Raw genomic sequence first — 27,308 nt, 5'->3', positions numbered from 1 at the left:
AATTTGGAGCTTTTTCAGGGTATAAGCTCAATGTGGATAAAACTCAAATACTCTGCTCAGGAATTACCTGCCCTCTGGACTTCCCAGTAGTTTCAGAAGCTACCTACCTTGGTATCATAATTACAGCTGCGGTTGATAAAATACCAGACTTAAATATTAGTCCAATAATTGAAAACGCCAATAAGAAACTGGCGAGACTGGACCATACATACCTTTCCCTTTTTGGGTGAAGCAATGTTATCAAAATGTCAATTCTACCCAAATATTTGTATCTTTTTAGGAACATCCCCATTGAGTTTTCTTCCTCCTGTTTTGCAAAACTAGAACGGGTATGTTCCAGGTTCCTTTGAGGCTATCGTAGGTCTCGAAGAGCAACCAAATTGATGATCCTCTCAAGACAACGTGGGGGGCTGACTATCCCCAGATTTATGCTTTATTACTGGGCAGCTATACTAGAGCATATGGCCATCTTACTAGTTGGTGTCAAGGCTGATATACCAATGGAGAGCAGCCAGTCTATATATGAACTGGGTTTGGGGAGTCAAGCGAAGGGTTGCCTGGTCTCGGTTCTTGAAATCCAGCTATTACAAAAAGACCAGGTTTAAAATTGTGAGAGCGGCATACAAGGTGTGGAAACCGGTTCAGCGTAAGCTTAAGATTTCCAACTTGCACACATACCCCATTTGAAACCACAGGCTCGCTACCATCAATCTTCAGGGATAGGGTTACTTTTGATTGGGTTAATAAGGGTATCTCCTCGCTGGGGGATCTTTTTAGAGACTGGCATTGTGTAACATTTGAAAAATTACAGTAAGAGTATAGCCTTTGCAGAGAGGATTTTTATGAATGTTTGCAGATTGAAGCTTCCTGGGGGAAAATATACGTAGAGTGACCTCGAACTTTGAAAAGATACCCTTGGTCGAAGCTGTTCAAAAGAACTTTCGATTAGGGAAGATCTATCATATTTTACTTGATTCTCTCCCTGACGAAGTGGCAGTATATTGGGATAAATGGGCAAACAAGTGTATGGAGGAAGGAATTGACATGGAGGACTCTGCCTCTTGCGAATCAGATTTTGATCACTAGGAACCTTAAGAGCCAGCATTTTATGAAGTTTTTGATTTGTACTATACTCCCGCAAAGGTCGCCAAATGGAGGGGAGTGAGGGAAGGGAAATGTAACAGATGCGATCTTAGGCAGCGGATACTGTACATATGTTCTATTCTCAACCAAAACTCTCTACTTTTATAAAAGATATAGAAATATTTTTGAACGTAGCCTTGGGATCACCAGTCTCAGTTACACCCTCTCTTCTCATTCTGGGAATAGGAAAGAACTCTGCAGCGGACAGTAGGGCGAGATCGGAGACAGGCTTTTTGTTTATAGCTATGGCTATTGCTCGTTTGTGTATAACCTCTCTTACTATTGATCCCCCAACCTTTTCTAACTGGCGCTCAAGGTTATTTGCTGCATATAACATTGAATCATCAATAATAAAACTAAAAGGACGTAGGACGAAAGCGCGGGGACAGCAAATCTGGGGACCTATCACGGATCTAGTTGATTAAAGAACGAGGTAATCCTTGGTATATCTGTTATTTTACTATTTTAATTTTGGATCTATTTACTCTGTTTTCTAATATGAATGAAATGAAATAAGGACATAATGAACTATCCAACCTTTTTTTTCTTTAAAGACTATTAACGATAGGAGTACAGGGTCATACACCCCTCTCGCACGCTCTGTTGAACTGTATAATTACCAACTACTATGTTTTTTTTCCTTCTTTTTCTCTTTTTCTTTTATTGGCTCATTAATGTCTCAATTGATGTATTGTACGCAGTATTATTGTTTTGTATTCATGCTTTATTTTGGAGAACAAAAACAAACCTATAAAATCAATTAACTTTTTTTTAAAGAAATATAATCACCTATCCAGGATGGAGTGTTTTTTGCTAGAGAAGTCACTTAGAGCAGATGTTTGGTATCTACCCGCACATCTGTCTGATCACAGGCAGTGACTTTAGAGTTAAAAGTAGACTCTGGTAGAAAGATGAGAAGATGGACATTAAATCACTCCCTATTAAACGATCAGAGAGTAATTGACACTTAAAGAACAAGGACAGTTACATTATTTTTAGAACAATAGTAAGTCAGCTGCCACACATAGTATGGGACACTTTTAAAGTGTATATAAGGGGGCTTTGATCAGTCTTTCTGCTCAAAAGACTAAGCAATATAAGAAAAGGGTTGAAGATTTGGAGCATGAAATTGGGGTGTTGGAAAAAAGTGTTGGGAGCAAATAGATGCAGAGGACGAAATTGAGAGGCAACTGAAAGAGCTTCAGGAGCAAAAACATCGCCTTAGTTCCATTCTGGAGTAGAGGGTCTAGACTCGCTGGGATGCTAGTAAACTAGCATGCTTCGAATATATTGAGAATGCGAGCAAATTCCTGGCGTGGAAGACTAAGACTGAATTGGTAAGAAATTAGATAAGAGAAATAAAATGTAGAAGAACAGTGACCAGACTAACAGATGTCCATGAAGTGGAGCAAGCTTTTCTTGAATTTATTGAAACTCTATTTACTAAGGAGTTGCTGGAAATGGGGGCCTCTGGTTGGCGCAGGTAAGTACCAGCGACAAGCAGGGACCCTCATCTCCAGTCAGGGTGGGAGATTACCCCTCAAGAATAACCCCTGCTCACCCTCTAGGATGTGTGGCGCGAGCAGTCAAGGCTGATCTTAAGGGCGTTCATGGAGTTAAGCATTTATGATCATACACAGTAAACACATTGATTCCCCTACAAATGGACACCAGGCGTATTTATATAACAAATACGTAGACTTTATGTAAAATTATACATATGCAGGCAAATTATCACAAGACCTGTTATAACGTTTTCAAATTAGGGGCCACAGCAGTTAAAAAAAAAGAGAATGGCAAGTGTTCTTTGTAAGGTTACTTTCAATTACCAGAGTTCCTTTAGGAATACTTGTTTTGTAGGTTCCCACATTTCCTTCCGCTCAAAAATAACTTCAATGCAGTGTTTCAGCTATTTTTCTCCTGTCACAATTACTTAGGTCATCAAAACAGGGGGGGGGGGCTTCAGAGTTCTTCCTAAAGCCTAAGATGCAGGTTTCAACACTCCCCTAATGTCAAAAACCCTTAATGCAAGGTTTCAGCCCTGTTTGGGCGAGTTGTACACTTCGTAGCGCTCTTGTGTGCTTAGAAGGGGAGAAATCCCAAGACCCTACCGATGCTCACGCATCTCGCGTGAGCAGGTGGACGCGGCGTACAGCTTCTTAATGCAATATGAAGCGTACAGTTCACTAAAGGCAATAGGAGGCGTACGGTTGTCAAAGCAGAGTGCGCACCGTACTTTCTTTTAAAATTACCGCATACAGTTAAATGTGAGTTGATGAAAGCGTACAGTACAAGGCGTGTACTGTTCCTGGTTAGCCAGAGGCAGGGAAAGAAAACCTTGCGGACCCTGAGTCCGGAAAGAGGAGCAAGGCGTACCAGCCTCTGAAGAGATGTGCGGGGATTTGTGGCGGCTGGAAGCGGGGAGAGGCGACGTCAGATGCCTAGAGGAGATCGCAGCCTGTGGTTTCCAGCAGTGGGGGCTGCAGGGGGGAGTGCGGCTCAGAGGAGAGCGCGAGGAAGGGTGCGGGGCCATCCGGCCGAACGAGTCACGGCTCCTGGAGGGAGCGGTGGGAGCTTCAAGGAAAGGAGAGGCCAGGCACAAGCTGCTGAACCAAGGACAGGGTGTGGGGCGATCCGGCCGAGTGGTCATAGCTCCTGGAGGGAGCGGTGGGGGCTTCAAGGCGGGAGAGGCCAGGCACCAGCTGCTGAACCCAGGACAGGGTGCGGGGCGATCCCTCCAGGAGCCGTGACCGCTCAGCCGGAGCGGTGGGGGCTTCAAGGCGGGAGAGACCAGGCACAAAATGCCGAACCAAGGACAGGGTGCGGGGCAATCCGGCCGAGCGGGCACGGCTCCTGGAGGAAGCGGTGGGGGCTCAAGGCGGGAGCGGCCAGGCACAGGCTGCCGAGGGGAGAGCAAGGCACTCCAGAGGGGGGGACCCAGCAGCGGGTCAGAGAGGATCAGGCAGAGTCCAATGGTCCTGTGACTCTAGTCAGGGGACCAGCTCAACTACACGCCCTTTGAGATTGTCAGAGGCCCCGTGGTTGCAGGAATAAGGCCAGGGGGGGTCAATGGGTCCTTGCAGGTTTCTTCTTGTTTTCTTTAGCAGCAAGGTCCTTTTTCCTCCTGCAGAGATTCTTCTTGGGGCTGACAGGATCTGATCTTTTGGGAGCAGGGCTCCTTCTTTCATATAGTATTTCTTTTGTCTTGCCAGGCCAGGGGGGCCTTGCATAGTTTCTTTCAGTCTCTGAGCACTTTGGTGTGCAGGGTGTGCCTTCTGCTTTCAGTGTGTGGGGCAGGGCAGCAGACGCTCCGCAGGAGGTGGAGCCGGCATGGAGATAAGGACAGCCAGGAGCATGTTGTTGACAGTCTTCCCTCTTCCTGGACCAGGTGTTGGGCAGAGTCATCAGTCGCTCCCCAGGAGGTGGTGGCAGAGCACAGCCCTATTCAGAGTCAAGGGGCACTCCCACCACCTGTCATCCCTAGCCCTGTCACTCACACAACCCAGACTGCAGATACACATCCTGGCAGAGGCGGGCTGAAATGGTTAGGCAAGCAAATGCTAACTTTCTAAAAGTAGCATTTGCAAACACAGGATATTAAAATAAACTTTACTAAAAGAAGTATTTTATTATTCTGAGTTCAGGCATACTAGACTTGACATTCTACCATGTTCCCTGAGCCTGCTGGGATTATAGGGTGTAATAATTCCAGCAGCCCATCCTGGCCTACAATAGTGAAAAACGAAAATGGCTGTAATTCACTATTAGGACATGCCACACACATCAGGGCTTGTCCTACCTTATGCTTGCAATGCACCCTGCCCTAGGGCCTACCATAGGGGTGACTCACATGAAGTAAAGGGAAGGTTTAGGGGCTGGCAAGTGTGTGCACTTGCCCAGCTAGCATGACAGTACCAGACTGCACGCAGGTTCTGCAACGGCAGACCTTAAACACATTTTAAAAGGCTGCTTCGGTGTGTGGCGCAACCAGCGCTGCAGGCCCACTAGCAGTATTTGTATTTACAAGCCTTGGCACTCCTGGTGCACTTTACTGGGAACTGACAGTAAATCAAATGAGCCAATCAGGGAAATCAATTAATATACACATTTTCATAGGGAGAGCATATGCACTTTAGCACTGGTCAGCAGTGGTAAAGTGCCCTGAGTCACTAAACCAACAAAAACAGGTCAGAGAGAATATTGGAGGAAGGCAAAAAGTTCAGGGATGACCCTGCAGAAAGGGCCAAGTCCAACAGGAGTTGAATGTGTCAGACAATTGGTTGGGAAGCCAGACTGTTTGAAACTCTCAGTTGAAGAGAAGGAGACCCTCGAGGGGGAAATAACTCCGAATTAGGTACTACTACTGATTAACAAAGGTAAGCGAGGTAAGGCAGCTGGGCCAGGCGGCCTTCCTAATGAATTTTTCTTAAAACTAAATGATTCAATATGCTCAGTAATTACCCAGCTCTTTGAAGAGATTTGGGAAGAAGGAGCTCTGCTCCTGAAATCTTGGGAGGAAGAAGCAGTTACCTTAATTTTAAAAACAGGAAAAGACCCTATGTCCTGCGAATCATATAGTCAATTTCACTTTTGAATTGGGATTATACGTTTTTGGGAAGTATTTCAGCCAATAGCTTGAGTAAAGTAATTGAGGGTTGACAGCAGCTGACCAAAAAGGTTTCATGAGAGGGAGACTTATGCATCTTCTAAACCACAAGCTAATATGGACTACTGATCTGGCAACTGCAAACAAAACGCCATTGGCAATTATCACGCTCAATGTCAGCAAGGCATTAGATATGGTGAATTGACAGTATATTTACACCTTTCAGGGCCATTATAATATAGGTAGTTCTGCAGGGCTATACAGGGCATTTATAGTGCATATTCAGTAAAAATCTTGCTGAACCGTAACCTTGCATCCAATTTTAAGATAACAAGAAAGTTCTGGCAGGATTGTCCCCTTCCCCCCCTTGTTTTTTAATTTATATATTGAGCCCTTCGCAAAAAAGATCAGGGGATTACGCCCGTTGTGTATGATATATGGTTGAAGAAGGTATCCCTATACGAGGATGACGTAATAGTATATACACAAGATTGATTTCCTACTTCGGAAAGCCTAGAACATCAGATAAACTTTGGGAAAGTGGCTGGGTGTAAGGATACCTCTTCCAAGACGCAAGTTAAGGTGCGAAATATAGAGGAGAGCCATAACCTGATAAAGAGGGAACTAAAATACTTGGGCATGAAGATTTGCCACTCATTACAAAAATTGGCTGAACTTAATTTTCACAAATCAATTGCAGAAACAAACAGGTTATTACTACGTTGGTCCCATCTCCCAATAACGATATTGGGAAGAACACATTTAATAAAAATGTCACTACTTCTGAAATGTACCTTTCTTTTGAACAGAATACCCCTTCGATTTTAAGAGCACATGATTGCAAAAACTCCATGGTAGAACAGACTCATTTATACGGGCATCCAAGGGCATAAGAAGAGTAAGAAGAAAGGTGGAGAGGGGAGTATGATAAAGGAGGCATTGCACTGCCAGATTTCCAATAATATACATGGGTGTTAGCAGAGAAGCGCGGGGGTCAGGGAATGACCAACTATGGGAGGCCTTGTTAAATGAAGTGGGAGGGGTGGAGTCCAAATTCATGTATAAATTCAGAGACCAGAGATACTTAAAAAAAATTTAGACTAAAAGTGTTGCAGGCAGCGGTCTGATTGTGGGCCCAGATCAGACGAGCATCAAACTTGTCCAACTGTACACCCCAGTATGGGATTCTCCAGGACTTCCAGAATGTTTGAAATACAGGCCCGGCTCTGAATCGAAGGGACGATGGCATTGTTGAATGGGGCCAGATCTTTCAAGATGGGAAGCTTGTCTCATGGGAGCAGTTTCAGTATGCTACAAATAAGATGGTACCAAAGTTTAAATGTATCCAACCACAAAGTTGGTCTCGAGCCATGGAAGGAGATAAAGCTGGCACCAAAAACTTAGAGGAGCATTTGATTAACAGCCCACAATGGAGTGGTGGCAACCTGGTATGGATTAATTATGAATATGACGGAGGATGGGCTGAGAACACCCAACTCTCTGTAGGGACAAATAGAAGCATCAACCAACTATGGCAAGTATCTTTTCGGTTATTATACCAGGTACATTTCAGAAGGAACCACCTTTTTTCTCTCCAGAGAGCCTATTGGTCACCAAAGAGTCTAGCAAAACGGTTCGGAAGAGGCATATTGCAGGAAATGTGGACTAAAAAATGCTGACGATGTTGTACCAATATTCAAGTCTTTTGGAAAGATGTCCAAGTTCTTGAAGGGCTTCTTACATACTCAAATCCAGGTAAGCCCCGACTTAATTGTTTTAGGGGTATCAACAGAAACTGGAGACCCCATAGGTTATGGCAACAAACTGGTTTTCGATCTAATTTTACTGGGAAGAAGACAGATTTGCATCCATTGGATCCAGTCGATCTCCCCCCTCAAAAGCAGATTGGCTTGACTCCGTTTTATATGCTCATAGGATGGATTTGAGTCGTACCTTCTCAAATAAAAGTGGCAAAGTTATGGCCCCTCCGACTACTTGGTTGGAAAGGAATGATGGAAGAAAACTTGTGTGTTTCAATTAGAAAGGGATTGAGTTGGTCTATTTTTGATTGAGTCCTACGATTACATCTGTTTGGGGACATTACGCTGTTTTCTCAAAGGTTTCCTCCAAGGGCCGTCTACTGAGACAGGTATGGCAACTTGGAAGGGTCAGCTGGAAGCAAGCATGGCAAATGAGGACAAAGATAAATACATACAAAAATACATTTAAGAACATTATGGAGGAATGAAAAAGGATAGTTAGGCAACATTGTAAAATATTAATGTGTGCTATATTAGCATTGCTTGGCATTATTGAAACTACCTGGGACAATGGTATATTTCAGATGCATTGTTTTTTTCCCCCCTTTTTTACTTTTTTGTTTTTAACTTTGACTCAAGATGGCGCTTTTGGACCAAGGGACACTTAAGAGGCATCAGCCACATATGCTCTGCTTACAATCTGATGAGAAAGCAAAAGACAGACAAATGATGGACAGAATGCAGAACAAATCAAACATTCACCCCCAGTCAAGAGATCTGGGTTAAATCCATTGTTCTTTTGCTCACCATTCCACCCCTATTTAGACCCAGCCATATGCAAATCGGTCTTGACCCTGTTCCTCATGGGAACAGGCCACGGTGTGCTGTAATTTTACCAGTCTAGCTCTTATGGGACTGGGATTTTGCTAGAGTCTGTCAGGGCCTCAGATCGGCAATGCGAATAATACTATATAAATAACTAGACAACTATAAGTCACAGTTCAACTTATCCTGTCATTAGCATCAGATCAGTTAAGAAATGTCCAGAAGGGATTAGGTTACGTACCCTGTAAGTATCTGTTCTTGGCGTGTAGAGTTCTAGATTCACATGCTTATTGCCATCTAGTGTCGCTTACAAGGTAAGTAACATAATCCGTGCTGTAGATACACATGATTTGCTTAAACTTTACAGCAGTACCCTCATGAAGCGGTGGCTGACCAGTGGGCATTGTAATTGTTTGAAAAAGTGTTCTTAGGACTGCCTGTCCTGCATTAGCTTGTTGGCGTGCTAATACATCCACACAATAGTGCGTGGTGTAGACCATGTAGAAGCTTTACAAATATCAGCTATAGGAATGTTACCTAAAAAGGCCATGGATGCTATTTTACTGGTAGAATGTGCTCTAGGAGGTATAGACAAAGTTTTTTGGCTTTGATATAACATGTTTGAATACATTATCAATACATCTAGAGATACCATATTTAGAAATAGGTTTCCGTTTATGAGGGGGAGCAAAAGCAACAAAAAGTTATTTTGCGCAAGTCTTGTTCTACCAATATAATAATGCTCTTTTGACATTAATGTATCTACATACATTAACCTCATAGATGCTATTAAACATTCCTCCCCAGTGCTGCGCTGTCCATTGGAACTAGTGCTGAATGGACGTCCAATGGTCGTGCGCAGCACTGGGGAGGTAGTGCTGCCGTCGGCCAATGCACCGAGGCAGCACTTAAGGGGTTAATGTCAAAAGAGCATTATTATTATTATTATTATTAATATTATTATTATTTCTGCTACAGAATCTGGTTGAGGGAAGAAAACAGTTAACTTAGCCAATTGATTAATATAAAAAGCAGAGACTACTTTTGGAAGGAACTTTGGGTTAGTGCGAAGAACCACTATGTCTCCGATGGAGTTGGAAAAATGGTTCTGTTAAGGTTAATGCCTGAAGCTCACTGGCAGGTCATAGTGAAGTGATAGAAATCAAAAATCAACCTTCCAAGAAAGGAATTGCAGTGGACAATTGTGCAATGGTTCAAAGCGTGGACCCATAAGTCTTGTTAGAACAATATTAAGGTTCCATGCAGGTGGAACTATTGGTGGTCCTTCCATAAAGGCTTTAATTACCGGCATTTTAAACAGAGATAAGTGTTGTCTGTTTTGAGCATATGCAGCCACTGCTGTAAGGGCTAGGCGTATGGATGTGTATGCAAGGCCTGCACATTGTAGATGTAATAACAGATCATTTGTTGTATAGAAGCATCTAGTGGTTCAATTGTTTTATTACAATAAATAAACATTTTCCACCTTGCTGCATACCATGCTTCAGTGGTAGATTTTTTTGCTTCTTTAGGAAATGTCATGGAATCTGATGGAAGATTTAGGTATCCAAACTATGACTTCAGGAGCCAAATCACTAGGTTGAGCGCCTTGGGGTTTGAATGTATGATTTCTCCATGGTTCTGAGTGAAAAGGTTTGAGGTGAGGTGAAGCTTCTGGTGTGGGACCACTGAAAACTCCAGTAGTTGGGGAGCCCATGTGGGAGCTATCAAGATAAGGGTGAGAGCTGTTTCCCTGAGCTTCCGAACAAGAAATGGAAGAAGAGGCAGAAAAGTGTAAGCAAATATCCCTGATCAGTTCATCCATTGGGTATGGTCTTTGGATAGAGGGTGTATGAACCTGGAGGTGAAGTTTGGGCATTTTGAGTTCTGAGCTGTTGCAACAAGATCTATTTGTGGAAATCCCAATTTGTGGAAATATGAGAGAGGACTTGAGGTGGAGCTCCCCCTAATACACTTGTTGTGGCATCCTGTTGATTGAGGTCAGCACATTTGTTGTCCATCCCTGGAAGGTATATTGACAGTAGTTCGTTTTTGTGATGTCTTGCCAAATGGTCTGGGAGAGGCATGACAACTGTAGAGAGGGTCCCCCCTTGTTTTTGTACATAGTTGTACTATTGTCTGTCTAGTCGAGAACAACTTTCCCTATCAGGTGAGGTAGAAATGCTTTTATTGCTAGGTGAACAGCTAGAAACTCTAGGTAGTTGATATGGAGACTCTTGTGTTTGTTGTCCCATAGACCCTAAACTGTTAGATGTTGTAGATGGGCACCCCACCCTGTAAGGGATGCGTCCGCTGCAAGTACAATCTATGGAACAGAGTTGGTAAAGGGCTGCCCTTCCGATAAATGTGTTCCACCACTGCAGAGAGCAATGGGTGCGGCTGTCTACCAACACTATATCTTTAGTTGACCCTGTGATTAATTCCATTGACGTGCTTTTATGTAGAGGACGCACATTTAACCTTGCATGAGGTACTATCACAATGCCATTGTCCTTAAAAAATTGCATAAGAGTTCTTCCTGTTAGATATTGATTGCTTTGAAATTGTGGCAGCAGTGTTTGAAAATTGGAAATTCTGGCTACATTGGGATAAGCTAAATCTGTTGGGAGTCTTTAGCATAGCTCCTAGATAGGGTTGTAGCTGAGATTTTTGTGCTTGGACTTAGAATCCAAATTGATGAGGACGATTTACTGTAATGCGAGTCTGCTGTATACACTTGAGATGCGTGTTGGTTTTGATGAGCCAATCGTCTAGATATGTGAAGACATGAATGTGTTTTCTTATTAGATTAGCTGCTACTACAGCTAGACATTTGGTGAATACTCTTGGTGCAGTAGTTAGTCCGAACAGAAGTACTTTGAATTGATAGCGTTTTCCTGCTTCTACAAATCTAAGGTATTTGCGATGTGCTGGGTGAATAGGGATGTGAAAGTACAGTGTCTGGTTTTATATAAATGTTCTTTTGTTTTGGATCTTTGGATCTAGCTTTTCTTGCATGGTTTCCAGAATTGGCTCCGGAGGCTTTTGAAGAGCATCTTTCTGTTTCGGCAGTGAAACATTTGCTGCAGAGCTGGATTTGTCCTTTTTGTCTTTCGGAACGGATGCTTTAGGTGCCGAAGATGTGGTATCTCGACTCGAGTCAGAAAGCTTGAAGTCCACTTTCGGTGCCAAGCCAGTACGTTCGAAGCACAATCTCTGTGCCTACTATGGACTGATTGCAGTGGTGGCCTGGAAGCCTTACGTTTAGTGGAAGCGGGTTTTGTGGGCAAAGGGGCCTTGGTACTCAAGGCACCTTGACCACCTGGAACATGGTTCTATCTGTAGCTCAGAATCAGAACCTTGGGCGGAGAAGGCCTCTTCTGCTGCAGACGCTTCAGTTTCGTCTTCGATATCTTCTCTGAAGATATATGGGGTGTCTTCGATATTTTGTAGCTGAATTTCTTTCCGTCAAGCCCGGCAGTTTCGAAGTATCTTTTTGAAGCAGAATGGGCCGCAGGCATCACAGTCTTCTTCCTTTTGCTCAGGAGACAGGCACAGGTTACATACTTTGTGAGGTTTGGCATGCGGATATTTGGAGAAGCACTGAGAGTCCGTTCCATTAGCAGATTACTCAATGGTGTTTGTTTGAGTAGAAGCGAAATTAAACGGGCTAGGCCCGAAGGCAGGGGTTGCAGTTCTCAATCCAATTAGGAGATTTTTTTCGATTTTCGACATGGAGGAGGATGGGAAACCTGTTCAAAACAATATAGACACAGGTACAGTGGGTTGAGAACTGAAGGGATCCCAACGAACGTCTCGAACCAAAGCAAAGCAAACCACATCCAAATACGATGATGTGGAGAAAACAATTTAACAATGCAGTTGATGTCCACTTGCACGATCACTGAAAGGAGGAGTTATCTTACCTTGTGACTGGAAAAGACTTCTTAAAAAAGAGCGTGCAAAGTAGTTGATAGCCTTATAAAGTTTTCACAATATGACTGGGCACCATTTTACACAGAACCTCACAAAAATTCTCTGTGACAACTGCAACAAAGAGGAAAGTGGTTCTTGAATCTTATTTTTTGATCAAAGATACTAAACCACTATGTTACTACATTATTATGCAATTTTTCTTGAGATTTAACGATTTTTACCATCATTGTAGGCATAAAGTGCTTCAACTTTACCATTTGCAAATACATTTCTAAACAGGTGGGAGAATTACCAACCCTCTTGACAAAAAGTTATTACAATCAGAACCAAAAGCCTTCAAGATGGTACCATGTGTCACCATTTAGCAAATATCTATGCGAGAGGCCACCAACATCTTTAGAGTGGTCTTGAAAGTCTTTCAATGATGACCAGTGACCAGTTCTCTGGCCCTAAGTATTTTAAAGATCACGATTCGCCATTACACGTCACTGAAAAGAACTCTAAATTGGTCTTTACAATATATAAATTGTGGTCATTGTTTTATAATGTGCTTTAACAGGCACCATTTGCCAACAGCACCCAAAATATGGTTATTCACTGCTAATTTAAAAGTGGTATATATTTACATACTATATTAATAACAATCATTTACGTTTGAATCACTATCAACCTATACAAAATAACATGATCCAGTGTGGTTCAGGGGTTCCTCACCACTTCAGTAGACACATATGTTGCTTATTGCGTATTAAAGGTTGACAAACTAAAAACCCCATTGCTTTTTATGTGTAGCAGAATGTGTAATTGATGTATGCAATGAGGGCAATAAGTTAGACAGGAAGAAGAAATGAGATTCACTGTTGACATAGCAAAAGCACACAAGAGTTTGAATACAACTTTGTGGTGCAAACTGTGGCCCACACTGCCTGGACGATTCAAAGTCAGATTGGAAAGGATTTCAAAATGTTAACTTTGATGAAGGTGATTAAGCCACTGATATCAAAACAACAAACTTTTAAGAAAAGAGAAAAAATAAATGATCAATAGCAATATGGTACTCCAAATATTTTAATATGGGATGGTAATATTCAAACTGATTTGAAACAAAGGTGCCAGGTAAAAAGACTGAATGGATTAACTTACCTTAGAGGAAAAGGCAAAGATTTGATATTGAGGAAACATAAGTAGGAAGACCAGCAGGATTAACAAACATTTAGAGCAGCTGAATATCTTTAAACTTGTCCAGCTAAACAGAATCAGATTTGAAGATTAAATGGGAAAGTAAGTTGACAGATTTGTACAGAGAACTAGCCAAAAAAACTGCTAATATTTCAATGCAGTATACACAGCTGAGGTCCAGACCCCACCCACACCAAATGGCTCCATGAGCCGGAGAAGTGCAGAGGCTCCCAATTTGAGGAAATTATGTAGAGCGCTTGAAAATGGGGTTAATGCACAAGTACTTCACTTAAACCAAAAAGGAGACTGGGGTTGTGCAAGCGCAGAACTGGAATGTAATGACTGAGGCTTGTCAGATGGTAAAACCAAACTGGCCACCTGTTGGATACACCAGAAGAGTTTGGTGACACTACAAAATGCTGGCTGAGTGCATGATTTACTGATGGGAATTGAGGAGGGCAGAGAAGATGCCTTCTCCCTCTAGTTAATCAATCAATCAGGGGAATTGTAAGCGCGCTACTCACCCGTGGGGGTCTCATGACACTAGGGTGGTGGGGGTGTACCGCTGGTTTGCTAAGCCGAAGAGCCAGGTCTTGAGGGTCTTTCTGAAGGTGTTCAGGGAGGGGGGTGCGTCTGCCGGTAGCTCGTTCCAGGTCTTAGCTGCGGTGTGGGCGAAGGATCTTCTGCTTGCTCTGGCTCTGTAGATGCGCGGGGTTTCGGCTAGTGCGAGGTTGAAGGAGCGGAGGCTTCTTTTGGTTACAAGGAGGTTGACTCTGTCGTTGAGGTATTTGGGTCAGTTTTTGTGTAGGCATTTGTAGGTGTGGGTGAGGATTATAAAGTGATTTTTTTTCTCTATGGGGAGCCAGTGTAGTCTTCGTAGATGTTGGCTGATGTGTTCTTGTCTGGGATGCCAAGGACGAGTCAGGCTGTGGTGTTCTGTATAGTCTGGAGTTTTCAAAGTAGGGACTTGTTGATGCCGGATTAGAGTGCGTTTCCATAGTCCAGTCTGCTGGTGATGAGTGCGTGGGTGACTGTCTTTCTTGACTCGGGGGGATCCATTTGAAGGTCTTTCGGAGTGTGTTGAAGCAGCTGGATGTGACTGCATTGGTGAGTGCTGATCACTGTCTTTCTTGACTCGGGGGGATCCATTTGAAGGTCTTTCGGAGTGTGTTGAAGCAGCTGGATGTGACTGCATTGGTGAGTGCTGGTCCCAGTAAGGATAGACTAACACAGCAGTGTCCCGCAACAACCCTTCAATTTCAGGAAGATTATTTGAATCAGAGTCCCAATAGGTACCCCACATTCCCTTGTTGAATGTTTAAGAAATGTGTTGTATGTTCAGAAACAGTAATTCATTCAGCTCTCTATGCATCACCTTATCTGTATATTTATATGTGATACTATTATTTTCTGTGGCAGTACAGCTTCCTGATGTCTACCATGCTGTCAGAAGTTTACAAAAGAAAATATGCCATGTTCAAAACGAAATTAAGAGTCTAACATCGAGAGTTTACTTGCTTGACATGGAATACAAAATGTTTAAGAATAAAACATTTTTCTTAAAACAGTGGTCGATAATGGATTCTTTATATAAATATGATTCACAAGTAGTTATCATACAAGACACTTGCAATAAAAGAGTTTTTGCGATGCCAGAGATGGGTACAAGTTTTTTTTTTAGAAAAAGCAAATCATATTGTACTAAAAGGCTGACCATTCTAATAAGTAATAATTGGGGGATTGAAGTATTAGAACCGAGATTAGATAGTGGTTATTTCCACAATTAAAATAAAACCGCTCCGTCATCAGCCGCGGTCGCGCTGTGCTGATGACGGAGCGGTTCCGTCATGGCCCGGCCGCCGCGCCTGCGCGGCGCTGATCTTGCGCCTGCGCGGCGCGTTCTATTGAGTGGGCGGGGCTATGACGGAACCGCTCCGTCATGAGCACAGCGCAACAGACGCTGGTGACGGAGCGGTTCCATCACCAGCATGCGCCCGCCGCTCGGCCGCTCTCCCCCCTTAGCACTGCGGCGGAATAGCCACCGCAGTGAAGGGGTTAACAGGGGCAAGTTTGTACAGCTCTGATATAGAGGACACTGATGCGCTTTTAAAAAAATCTGATCTCTTGATTTTTAGAATACTCATTCCCCTATATACTAGGGACGATTTTAATACTTTGTCCGACATCTCCTTTCAGGGTGCTGTTGTAAATTTCCTCAAGGTTCATGTTTTTTCTGGTAAAGCGATTAAAGCCCTAGGCTTATGTGTTTGGTAATTTGAACACTTGAATATCAGCAATTGATAATTAATCTGATCCAAGACCATAGTTTTTTATTTATGTATTTATTTATCTGGCTTGATGCACCCCTGTAGACAGGGAACAACTATGTGCAAATCAATTTTGGCATTGCTGCAACTTAAACCGTCCAGGCCGAAATGGCAGGTTAACCCCTTTGACGCTGGTGACAAAGCCAGCTCGTCATGGGCGTTACCTGCGCTACGCTGATGACGAGCTGGCTTTGTCACGTTACCCGCGATTTTCAAATTTAAGCGCACAGCGGGAAAACCCGCTAGCGCGCATGCGGTTAAGTCCCTTTTTGACAGCACATACTCAACATCAGACTCATCAAGCCAAACAGCACAGCAAGCCCAGTCCTACTTGTGGCACTTAAGACGTTCGGCCAGGGGAGGGGGCGAGGGTTGAATGCTTGAATTATTCCAAAGAACGATGACATAGGCAGAAAACTGCTTAAGTGCAGTTCAAAAATGTAACCTACCAAAAATAAATATGTAGTGCCTGCACGACTTATGTAAGACAACTTACAGTCGAAATATACAGTAGTTTTCTTATCAATAACAGTAAAAGGCTGTATTCTCATCAGTAAAATAAACAAATACATTTGCATCCATTTATAACAAGCAAACTAGAAATGAAGACTGGTAAAATTAGAATATTTTAATACCCTGCTTGATTGGAAATTTAATTAAATTGGAGAAAAAACTGGAAAAAAAGACACCAAATTGGGGCCTCAGAGATTAAGTCAATTTACCTGTTGGTCGGTCCAAGTAGTACACATGGTCATTTTATAAAGCTGTGACTAGGCAGAGTGCAAAAGTATTCCAAATGCTATGCATTTTTTCAGTTTTGAAAGTGGTGAACATTTTGTCTATTTTGTGATGCGTGTAGTCGTGGGAGGGGGCAGGTGAGAGACCGGTTTGGAAGAAAAGCGTTAAAAAAAAAAGTGGACAATAGAAAAAATTATATAATTCTCTCCACGACATTGCCCAATCAACCATAGTAATCAGTCCGCTAGCATTCGCTCCAAATGAGGCATTGGTATCTGCGGGCATTTGATTGCAATTGTCATCTTGATTAAACTTTAGAGAAAAAGAGAGGAGGTAAAAGTATCATGTGGAGAACAACTAAAAACTGTAGTTTTTTTGTGTTTTTTAATGTGCAGGGGGCGACAGCTCCTGAAACCATGAAGGAAATTAGGAGCATATACCAAGATTAATCAACTGGATTCCGTTCTCCCTACAACAAGTTTTCCGTAGTTGAAAAGCTTGCATGTACTGACATCACTCTGTTCCAAAAAGCTTTAAAAGACTAATTCAACAGCATAGAGATTGTAAAGCACAATATATATCCCACTGGGGTCCCTATAGCACTAAATAACTAACTACACCATATCACACGCAACTGGCAGCTGTCACCTTCCACGTCAACATGTCTAAACAAGCACTAAATAAGCTAATAGGTCTGGCATTTTCACATAGCTACAGTAAATACTAAACTGTGTGAATTCTTTAACGGAACTGAAGCACTTCAAAACTTTACTAGATGTCCCTCTCAAGTCCGAAGCAACTGCTTTGCAAATCTGTCAAAGCTGCAATTGCTCATGTTATTTTTAAAACTTACCTCGTGTAAAATGCAGCAGCTTAAAATGTCCTTCACAAAGTAGAGGGGGTTGTGTAAAAAAACGAAATTTGCATATCCACTTTTGCTACTCAAATAACATGTGCTCGATTCCAATAGAATAAGAAAATATGGCAAAGTTAGTATATGCTGATGACCAATATCCCAATTTCAATGTTATGATCACTGTAGAAAACTTGTAAGACAACCTAGTGTATATATAGGTACTAGCCATCACTGGTTATGTCAAGTTCCTTTCAACGTATTGGGAAGTGTTTTTATGCGTGCCACTATATTTATGTCTCAGTAAATTGCTCACTTCTTTATGCTATGGGTTGTGGTAGGAAAACGCAAAATACAAGCCAATGGATAAGAGAGCTGGAGAGATACATAGATAGATTCACTGAAAAAAACGAAGGTTAAAGTGATGTTACAGTTAGGTGAACAATATAGCGTTTTGAACAAACAAATCTAAAGAAATTCACCAGTTATATTTACCAGAGCTACCTATAACTTGCGTCCGCGCCTTGCACAGCTTATCTCCTCACATTTTACTCAGGACACGTTCTATGACATTACTCATGACATCACTGAACGCATCACCCAAGCTATTTTTGTGCACATTATAAAGTAGTAAGGCATTAGAGGTATGAAAGAAAGTAACAGATAGCTAAGAAAAATATAAAGCAACATTATTGCCTCCACACATTCAACCCCCTTAGGTGAAGCAAGCTTGTGTTATGTTTAACACCGAGCCTATACCATTCACTTCATGGGCAACTGAGCTCATGTTGACGAGCAACCACACATCGCTGGGTAACCCCTACTGCACACTGTGTTCAATCTGTATACATTAGTTCAGAGAAAATCAACTTGTCCCAGACACTAAAGCCCTGTTAAAAAGTAATGCCCTACTATGAACAGTTTTTAGCCAATATAAAAAAGCTACCTTGGCCAATCAGAAGTCTTTATCACACCCTTCACAGTTATCAATCATCTTGTGAGAAATGACGAGGACAAGAGTAGAAACGTAGGTAATATAAACAGTGTGTAACCTATGCAGAGAGTTTTCACTGTCCCACACAATTTGCAGAAAGCCAAACTCTCATGAGAAATATACCACAGATTATTAAACAGTATCTAAGAACAGTGTTCCCTCTGTCCAAAACCTCTTCAAATACACTAATCACTGTAATCACCAAAGGCCTGAAAGGGCCCAACGTTACACTACTCAGACCCTTTATACACTGCTGATAGAGTTCTAGAATAGATGAGCTTCGGTGCTATATCAAGCAAATGAACATGGATAAGTACCTGATGTACAAAGTAGTTTGTCCTTTATAGAAATTATCATGCTGAGACGATTGCCTTAAAATAGTCAAGGGTGCTTACAGTACTTAATATTTACTTCATACAATCATTTTAAAAGGGCATACTCTTTTTTTCAAAACCAAGAAACTTGTATGCAAGTTATCCACTGTAAGCTGCACACAGCATTAGTTCTGTACACAAACATGCATAACATGCTCAATACCTCTACGCACCTTTGACACATTAGGAGGATAACATTTTTTGTAAACACTTACACCCGTTAGTAATAAAAAGGTTGAACAAAATTAGGTAGAGAACTAGGATGATACTTGCCACAATACATAGTATAAAACAAACTAACACACTCATTGGATGATGTAATCAGTGGTCATGAGTGAAGTTATAAATGAGGTCACAGAACAGGTCTTGAGAGATGTAATATCTGGGGTCAGGAGCAGTGCATGCGGCAGTGCAAATTACAGTTTGCTCTGCTAAGTAGAACTGGTGGATTACTGGGTTCAAAAGGTTAGGGTGGCCCTGAAATGTTCATCTAACTACAGCGTCACTTTAACCTTTTTTGGGGGGGAAATTTCTAGGAATTTATTTTTTAAAGGCAAACTAAGATAGAATAATTCCTCGTTATAACAATTTTAAAAGAAAACAATGTGAAAATGGAGTTTTTTAATGTGAAGGGAGGATGTGGTGGTGGATGTGGTGGATGTGGTGTATGTGGTGGTGTATGTGGATGATGTGGTGGTGTATGTGGATGATGTGGTGGTGTATGTGGATGATGTGGTGGTGTATGTGGATGATGTGGTGGTGTATGTGGATGATGTGGTGGTGTATGTGGATGATGTGGTGGTGTATGTGGATGATGTGGTGGTGTATGTGGATGTGGATGTGGTGGATGTGGATGTGGATGTGGTGGATGTGGATGTGGATGTGGTGGATGTGGATGTGGATGTGGTGGTGGATGTGGATGTGGATGTGGATGTGGTGGTGGATGTGGATGTGGTGGTGGATGTGGATGTGGATGTGGTGGTGGATGTGGATGTGGTGGTGGATGTGGATGTGGTGGTGGATGTGGATGTGGTGGTGGATGTGGATGTGGTGGTGGATGTGGATGTGGTGGTGGATGTGGATGTGGTGGTGGATGTGGATGTGGTGGTGGATGTGGATGTGGTGGTGGATGTGGATGATGTATGTGGATGATGTGGTGGTGTATGTGGATGATGTGGTGGTGTATGTGGATGATGTGGTGGTGTATGTGGATGATGTGGTGGTGTATGTGGATGATGTGGTGGTGTATGTGGATGATGTGGTGGTGTATGTGGATGATGTGGTGGTGTATGTGGATGATGTGGTGGTGTATGTGGATGATGTGGTGGTGTATGTGGATGATGTGGTGGTGTATGTGGATGATGTGGTGGTGTATGTGGATGATGTGGTGGTGTATGTGGATGATGTGGTGGTGTATGTGGTGGTGTATGTGGATGATGTGGTGGTGTATGTGGTGGTGTATGTGGATGATGTGGTGGTGTATGTGGTGGTGTATGTGGATGATGTGGTGGTGTATGTGGATGATGTGGTGGTGTATGTGGATGATGTGGTGGTGTATGTGGTGGTGTATGTGGATGACGTGGTGGATGACGTGGTGGATGTGGTGGTGGATGTGGTGGTGGATGTGGCGGAGGATGATGTGGCGGAGGATGATGTGGCGGAGGATGATGTGGCGGAGGATGATGTGGCGGAGGATGATGTGGCGGAGGATGATGTGGCGGAGGATGATGTGGCGGAGGATGATGTGGCGGAGGATGATGTGGCGGAGGATGATGTGGCGGAGGATGATGTGGCGGAGGATGATGTGGCGGAGGATGATGTGGCGGAGGATGATGTGGCGGAGGATGATGTGGCGGAGGATGATGTGGCGGAGGATGATGTGGCGGAGGATGATGTGGCGGAGGATGATGTGGCGGAGGATGATGTGGCGGAGGATGATGTGGCGGAGGATGTTGGATGTGGCGAGGATGATGTGGCGAGAGTGTTGGATGTGGTGAGGGTGTTGGATGTGGTGAGGGTGTTGGATGTGGTGAGGGTGTTGGATGTGGTGAGGGTGTTGGATGTGGTGAGGGTGTTGGATGTGGTCCCGAATCACTAGGTCAGTCGCCAGCCCCCGCTTCAGTCGCCAGCCCCGCTTCAAAGCAAAACGAACGTGGGTCTTACCTTTCAATACAACCTCGTTTTCAACCCCTCAAGCCGAAACACTCATTAAAAGCACAGGCTAACAAATTCGCTTGGGCAGTGGAGGCAGCCTGCCGCTTTCAATTTAATACAGGAAAGTGCAATTAACAGGTCTAGACAAGATTATTACAATTTCGCCCGCTGGTGGTGGTGGTGGATGTGGAGGTGGATGTGGTGGTGGTGATCTGGTGGTGGATGTGGATGTGGTGGATGCGGTGGTGGAAGTGGTGGATGTGGCTGTGGTGCATGTGGCGGTGGTGGATGTGGCGGTGGTGGATGTGGCGGTGGTGGATGTGGCGGTGGTGGATCTGGTGGTGGTGGATCTGGCGGTGGTGGATCTGGCGGTGGTGGATCTGGCGGTGGTGGATGTGGTGGTGGTGTTGGATGTGGTCCCAAATCACTAGGTTAGTCGCCAGCCCCCGCTTCACAGCAGATTGAACGTGGGTTTTACCTTTGCATACAACCTCGTTTTCAACCCCTCAAGCCGAAACACTCATCAAAAGCACAGGTTACCAAATTCGCTTGGGCAGCGGATGCAGCCAGCCGCAGCCAGCCGCTTTCAATTTAATACAGGAAAGTGCATTTAACAGGTCTAGAAAAGATTATTACAATTTCGCCCGCTGGTGGTGGTGGTGGATGTGGTGGTGGATGTGGAGGTGGATGTGGTGGTGGTGATCTGGTGGTGGATGTGGATGTGGTGGATGCGGTGGTGGATGTGGTGGATGTGGAAGTGGTGGATGTGGCTGTGGTGCATGTGGCGGTGGTGGATGTGGCGGTGGTGGATGTGGCGGTGGTGGATGTGGCGGATGTGGCGGTGGTGTTGGATGTGGTCCCGAATCACTAGGTTAGTCGCCAGCCCCCGCTTCACAGCAGATTGAACGTGGGTTTTACCTTTGCATACAACCTCGTTTTCAACCCCTCAAGCCGAAACACTCATCAAAAGCACAGGTTACCAAATTCGCTTGGGCAGCGGATGCAGCCAGCCGCAGCCAGCCGCTTTCAATTTAATACAGGAAAGTGCGATTAACAGGTCTAGACAAGATTATTACAATTTCGCGTGGTGGATGTGGTGGTGGAGGTGGATGTGGAGGTGGAAGTGGTGGTTGATGTGGTGTGGATATGGTGGGGGGGTGGTGGAGGAGGTGGTGGATGTGGTGGTGGATGTGGTAGATGTGGTGGTGGTAGATGTGGTGGGTGTGGTGGATGTGGTGGTGGATGTAATTGTGGGGGTGGGGGTGGATGCGGTGGTGGATGTGGCGGTGGTGGATGTGGCGGTGGTGGATGTGGCGGTGGTGGATGGTGTGGTGGATGTGGTGGTGCTAGATGGTGGTGGATGAGGATGTGGTGGATGAGGTGGTGGTGGTGGATGGTACCTCCCATGGCTACTGGCCCTAGTTTTGCAGGCTTTCACTTCTTGCCACTGAAGTTGATTTCGGCGCACTCCTTTTTAGGTCGAGCATTTGAGAACTCTTGTATATACTTTAGTACATACTCATATGTGTATGTACTTTGTGTGCTCTGGAGATCATCCCTAGGACTGGTCTGCTTCCACATAGGGACTTTTTTCTGTTCAACTGCCTCTATTTAACTGAGTTGATAGAAATCGACCACCAGTAGAGAGGCCAGTAAAATACCAGAATTGGTTTCCGATGAAGGACTTTATTTATTTTTTCTGGCAACTGCCTCTGTTTAACTTTCTTGATAAGAAACGACCAGCAGAGGTCAGTAAAATACCTTAATCACTTTAGCATTCTCTAGATTCCAGTCTATAGAAATTGTTATGTAAACACACAAAGAGAAGGGGGGCGGGGAGCTCTATTAAGAAAAGAAATGAGGTCCAGTGCCCTTGCTCCCAAGACTAACAATCAAACACAAGATGGGGGCATCAGTTCCTCAAGGGGAGTCAACCATAGTCTGGTTCGCTCTGTTATGTGGAGGAGGAAAAAAATACTAAAAGGGGTAATGGAAGGTAAAGGTTTGCTCTGTGATTATCCTAACAGGTATGGAATGAAAAAATGTGTAATGTATGAGGTGGATAGACTCTCCTTGGTAACCTAGTGCCCTCAGAAAACCGTCCGAGCGCCCTAAGTCATCATTGGGCGTTGCTCCTCGTGTGGGTGGCGCTGCAGTTCCTCACGGGCCCCACAAGGGGACTCTTTTGCGGAGTTCTTTTGATGGAGATGCCGCAGTTGTGCATGCGGGTCTGAGGGCCTGGTAAAAAAAAGGGGGTGTGATTATAATTAGGCTTTCCTGTTTTCAGTTTCTATTCTTGGTAAATTCTGGTGGTGTTTTTTCAGTGTTTTCCAGTGATTTCAATACCTCAAAAAAACAGTGCTTTACAGTGGTTACTCATTTTCGCGCCATAAAAAACAACTGAAACAGTGTTTTACCGGTGTTTATGGAACTCTTTGCTTTTATTATTGCTTGCTTTCTTTATTGATGCATGGTATATAGACAGTCTATGTACAGTGTGTATGAGGTCCAAATACATTTTGACAAGTCGAAGGTTAAGTCAGCACTTTCTGAAATGTGCCTGAAAAGGAGGCTTTGTGCAAGGCACACCTCTTGAACTGTGGAGTACAGAGGGAACTTTTTGGAAATGAGAGATTTCTGGGAGTGTTGGGCATTGTAGGCAAGGCAGGCAGGTCTCATAGTTCATTTAGAATCAATGTGTTGTCATTTGAAGAAAGTGAGAGCTTGACATGTGTTTGGTTTTGGGCCCTCCTCACAAATCATGTAGCATGGTGGCACAGCTCTGAGTAAAGCAAGGCTGATTTTCACTGCTATTTTTCCCCCTCAGATTTATATAGTGCTAACTTGACCTGAAGGTATTGAAGCGCTTCACATGAGCACCTGTTGCGTTACACAGGGGCACACTCATTTTTGTTAGGGATGGGTAGATTACGAGATTTGCGCAGAATCACAGGATGGTGAGCGTCATTGCCGAGACTCTAACCCTGTTCGCCAGATTTGAGGTCCATGGCCCTAACCATTAGACTACATCCTCTCCTGCTGTTATTTTCAAGGTTTATGGAAGAGTCTATGCTTTAAGTGTTTGAGTTTGTGAAGTTGAAATCTTGCCATTGCAGCATCACACTGATTACAAAAACATGTTTTGTAGAAGAATGATAACTGGTTTGCTATTTCAGCCGGAGGTGCCTATCGACATTATCAGTTAAATACAACCAAAGAGTACCAGCAAAGTGTGAGCAGAAAGAAGCACTACTATAAATCAAACTCGTGCTCCCCTCATCTACCCCAGCCCCCGCCTGCTGGACATCAGCACCACTCTCGGCGTGAAGGATGGCTGGGTGGTCTGCAATAAGCCCAGAGAAAGACAATTTCATCTTTATTAGTGTGCGATTTCTCCTTAGTAATAAGCACACTTCAAATAATTAGCGTGCTGTACGTAATAAGGAAATTATGGAAATGCTAGACACTTATTCAAACAAGTCACCATTACCGAATTTTAAACTAGATAGACCTGTGGTTTTGGAGCTGTGAGAGAATGCCTTCCTGAACTAACAACATACTTTGAATGGTTACAAGTGAATTAGCGTAGTAAATAAAGCTGGAAACGTACCCCTGTACTTGTTATGTAGACTCAAGGCTAAAAAAAAAGGATGCTCTCAAAGAGAGAGTAGGCGGTCAACTATTTGTAGGGGAGGGTGTCTTGATGAATTCTACCAAGTAACAAGACCTGCTTTACAGTTTTATCGAATCTAGATGTCCTGCGTCTGTCGATGCACCAGTTACAGACACCGAACTGGTCTTGGGCGGTCAAAATATTGTCTTTTTTGTTTGGTTTTAACAAAACAATCATTTTTCTTTTAGCAAAACAATCATTTTCATAATAAAGTTGGTGATGAATATACTGTAGCTTTTGGATTTGACTGAGTGTGTTATTGACAGTTACGCGGACGTTTTTGTGTAGGGACTTTTAATTGACTAATATTGGCTCTGTGTTCTTTACATGGAGAGGCGCCTATGGGCAAAAGAAAATGACGGGAGAGGGAGAAAATATGTCGTCTTATTTCTCAATTAAATGTCACGGTCATTATAGTTTAGTATGTGTATCGCAGACAGTCTTGTCGTTTCAAAGAGGAATTATTTTCTTTTTATGGGCCTGTGTATTAAATGCAACTCTTTTCAACTAGGTGAAGTTTTAAGGGTTTCATTTTTTTTTTAATGCATTTTCCACCATTTACTCTTATAATCAAAAATAGTTGATTCTTCTTGCAAAAACGGACAGAGGGTGTGGGTAAAGTACAGACTCAACATATACATCACATTGTTATTCTTCCTATGGCTTTAACCCTCCCTCCTGCCAGAAACAAAATAAAACTATTAGACCACATTCACAGAAATAACACCAGGGTATACTACAAAACAGAAGGTGGTGCCATCCCATCTGTATCCTAATATTTCACCTGCAGTTTATAGAGGACACTAGTAACCATCCATGTACCTGTTTTGTGCTAAATCAAAACACTGTTAAGTTTCCAGTGTTCCTGGGCACAGGGAAACAAGTCATTTTCAAAGAGAAAGGGTGGTGGTGCACAGACTCACAAATTTTGGGGTCTTAGGTCTGGCGCACTAGAGATCCCAAAAAGACTGTCAACTGCACTTCGAATGATTGAGGCATAGGAACTTACCTTTGGGCATTTGAGAAACTGACTGCTTCCAAATGCATGCATCAAGCATGGAAACTACTGTTGCATGGGGCGTCGCTGCCGGGGCTGCCCTCGGGGCCCGGTGCTCTCTGCCTGACTGCATTTCTTCTGCTCCTGGATCCCCTCGGTGCAGCAGCGTCTGCAATGAACCCGGATAATGCCACTGCTCTCTACATTTCCGCAAGCTACCTGGTGCTCCATTATCAGCCTGGGAACCCGCAGCACTTTTCTGACATCAACAAACTACTGCTCTTCTTCCGACTGTCTCTAGCCTGCTGTTTATAGTAGTGCTGGAGATGATATCAAAACCGAAGAGCTTTTTGACATGCAAAGTGTCTCTAATGCAGTCTCAGCCAGTGACCTTTGCACAGAGGATAAGGACATTTGTGCTTTTGATGAAGATTTAAAGTCTGGTGACTCTTAGTTGATTAGAGTGGAGGAAGTGCTCCGCAGTTTGGAAAACGTTTTAAGGGTTTCTTTTAACTTTCTAAAGAAACAAAGTTTGCTTCTCTTTGGGGTTTACCGGCAGCCAGGTCACAGGGTTTCTGTTGCCCTGCCACTTATTTTGGCACACACGCTGAGTTTTCTGCCTCCAGCCACCTCTTGTGGAAAGTCACTGGAGGCAGGCAGCGCGTTCCCCGTATCAAAACGGTTATGAAAACACAAATACATTAGGTAAGCACCCAGCCGTCCATTGCTAATCACCGAACAGCTGTGTGGAATATTCAAGGAGGGATGATGTGGATCCGGGCACAATCTAGTTAACCCCACCTGCCCGCCGTGTCTCATAATGGGAATACTGCACGCACCTTGGAAGTATATTTATTTTAATGTCAAACCACCTGATTGATTACGCAATGGCTGTACCAACATGAGAACATGCCTGTCTCCTGTGACATGATCGTGCGTGTTCGACATTTAAATAAAGTGGGGACGGTTTGCTAATTTTGCATCCAATCTAGTGGCACACATTGAAAATTAGATCCCCTACCATCTGGGTTTTGCTCGAGATTGTTGTTGCACACCCCTATCCTTTTAATTTTCTTAAATCGTTCAACAACACTGGTTAAATAAAAGTAACGCATCAGGAAAGCTAAACGGGTCAAGGGTTTCTTTCTGTCTGAAGATTCGCGCCGTGTTTTCAAAATGCAATCTTGCTCACTATTAATGTATTAAAGCACATAAAAATACACACAAAATAAAGTGCTTAATCAAAAAGAAGGAATTCAAGTAAAAAGTGACTGTTAGACATTGGCTTTGGCACGCCACCAGCCACCTCTTGTGGAAAGTCACTGGAGGCTGCGGACAAAGCCTCATTAACCAGTAAATGGTCTTAAAGAGCTGTGAAGTACTCGGGTGCGGCTGGCAGATAAAAAACATGTCTTTGTGTGTGCCTTGGAGGCTGCTCAGCCCGGGCTCACACACTACGGGGGAAGGAGGTGGGAGGGGGGACGGGACTGAAGCCGGACAAAGCCTCATTAACCAGTAAATGGTCTGAAAGAGCTGTGACGTACTAGGGTGCGGCTGGCAGATAAAAAAACGTGTCTTTATGTGTGCCCTGGAGGCTGCTCAGCCCGGGCTCACACAGTACGGGGGAAGGAGGTGGGAGGGGGGACGGGACTGAAGCCCGTTTGAGCCCAATAGGTGTCTGCTTCCCAGCTCCCTGGTGCAGGGCCGGCTACCAGACATGTGACAACACCGCAAGCAATTAAGATGTTT

The 27,308-nt window shown here is 43.7% G+C and overlaps 1 protein-coding gene and 1 pseudogene across 1 annotated transcript in view; one reads left to right on the top strand and one right to left on the bottom strand.

The window, feature by feature from the left end:
• Window positions 1-27,308, bottom strand: part of URI1 (URI1 prefoldin like chaperone) — a 466,682-nt gene that overhangs the window by 394,658 nt on the left and 44,716 nt on the right. The window lies entirely within an intron of this gene.
• LOC147673784 (insulin receptor substrate 2-like) overlaps window positions 1-27,308 on the top strand; it is a 67,764-nt pseudogene that overhangs the window by 5,176 nt on the left and 35,280 nt on the right.

The sequence above is a fragment of the Lissotriton vulgaris genome, chromosome 12 (genome assembly GCF_964263255.1).
Source record: "Lissotriton vulgaris chromosome 12, aLisVul1.2, whole genome shotgun sequence".
NCBI classification, from domain to species: domain Eukaryota; kingdom Metazoa; phylum Chordata; class Amphibia; order Caudata; family Salamandridae; genus Lissotriton; species Lissotriton vulgaris.
This window is presented reverse-complemented; position numbering and strand designations above follow the sequence as displayed.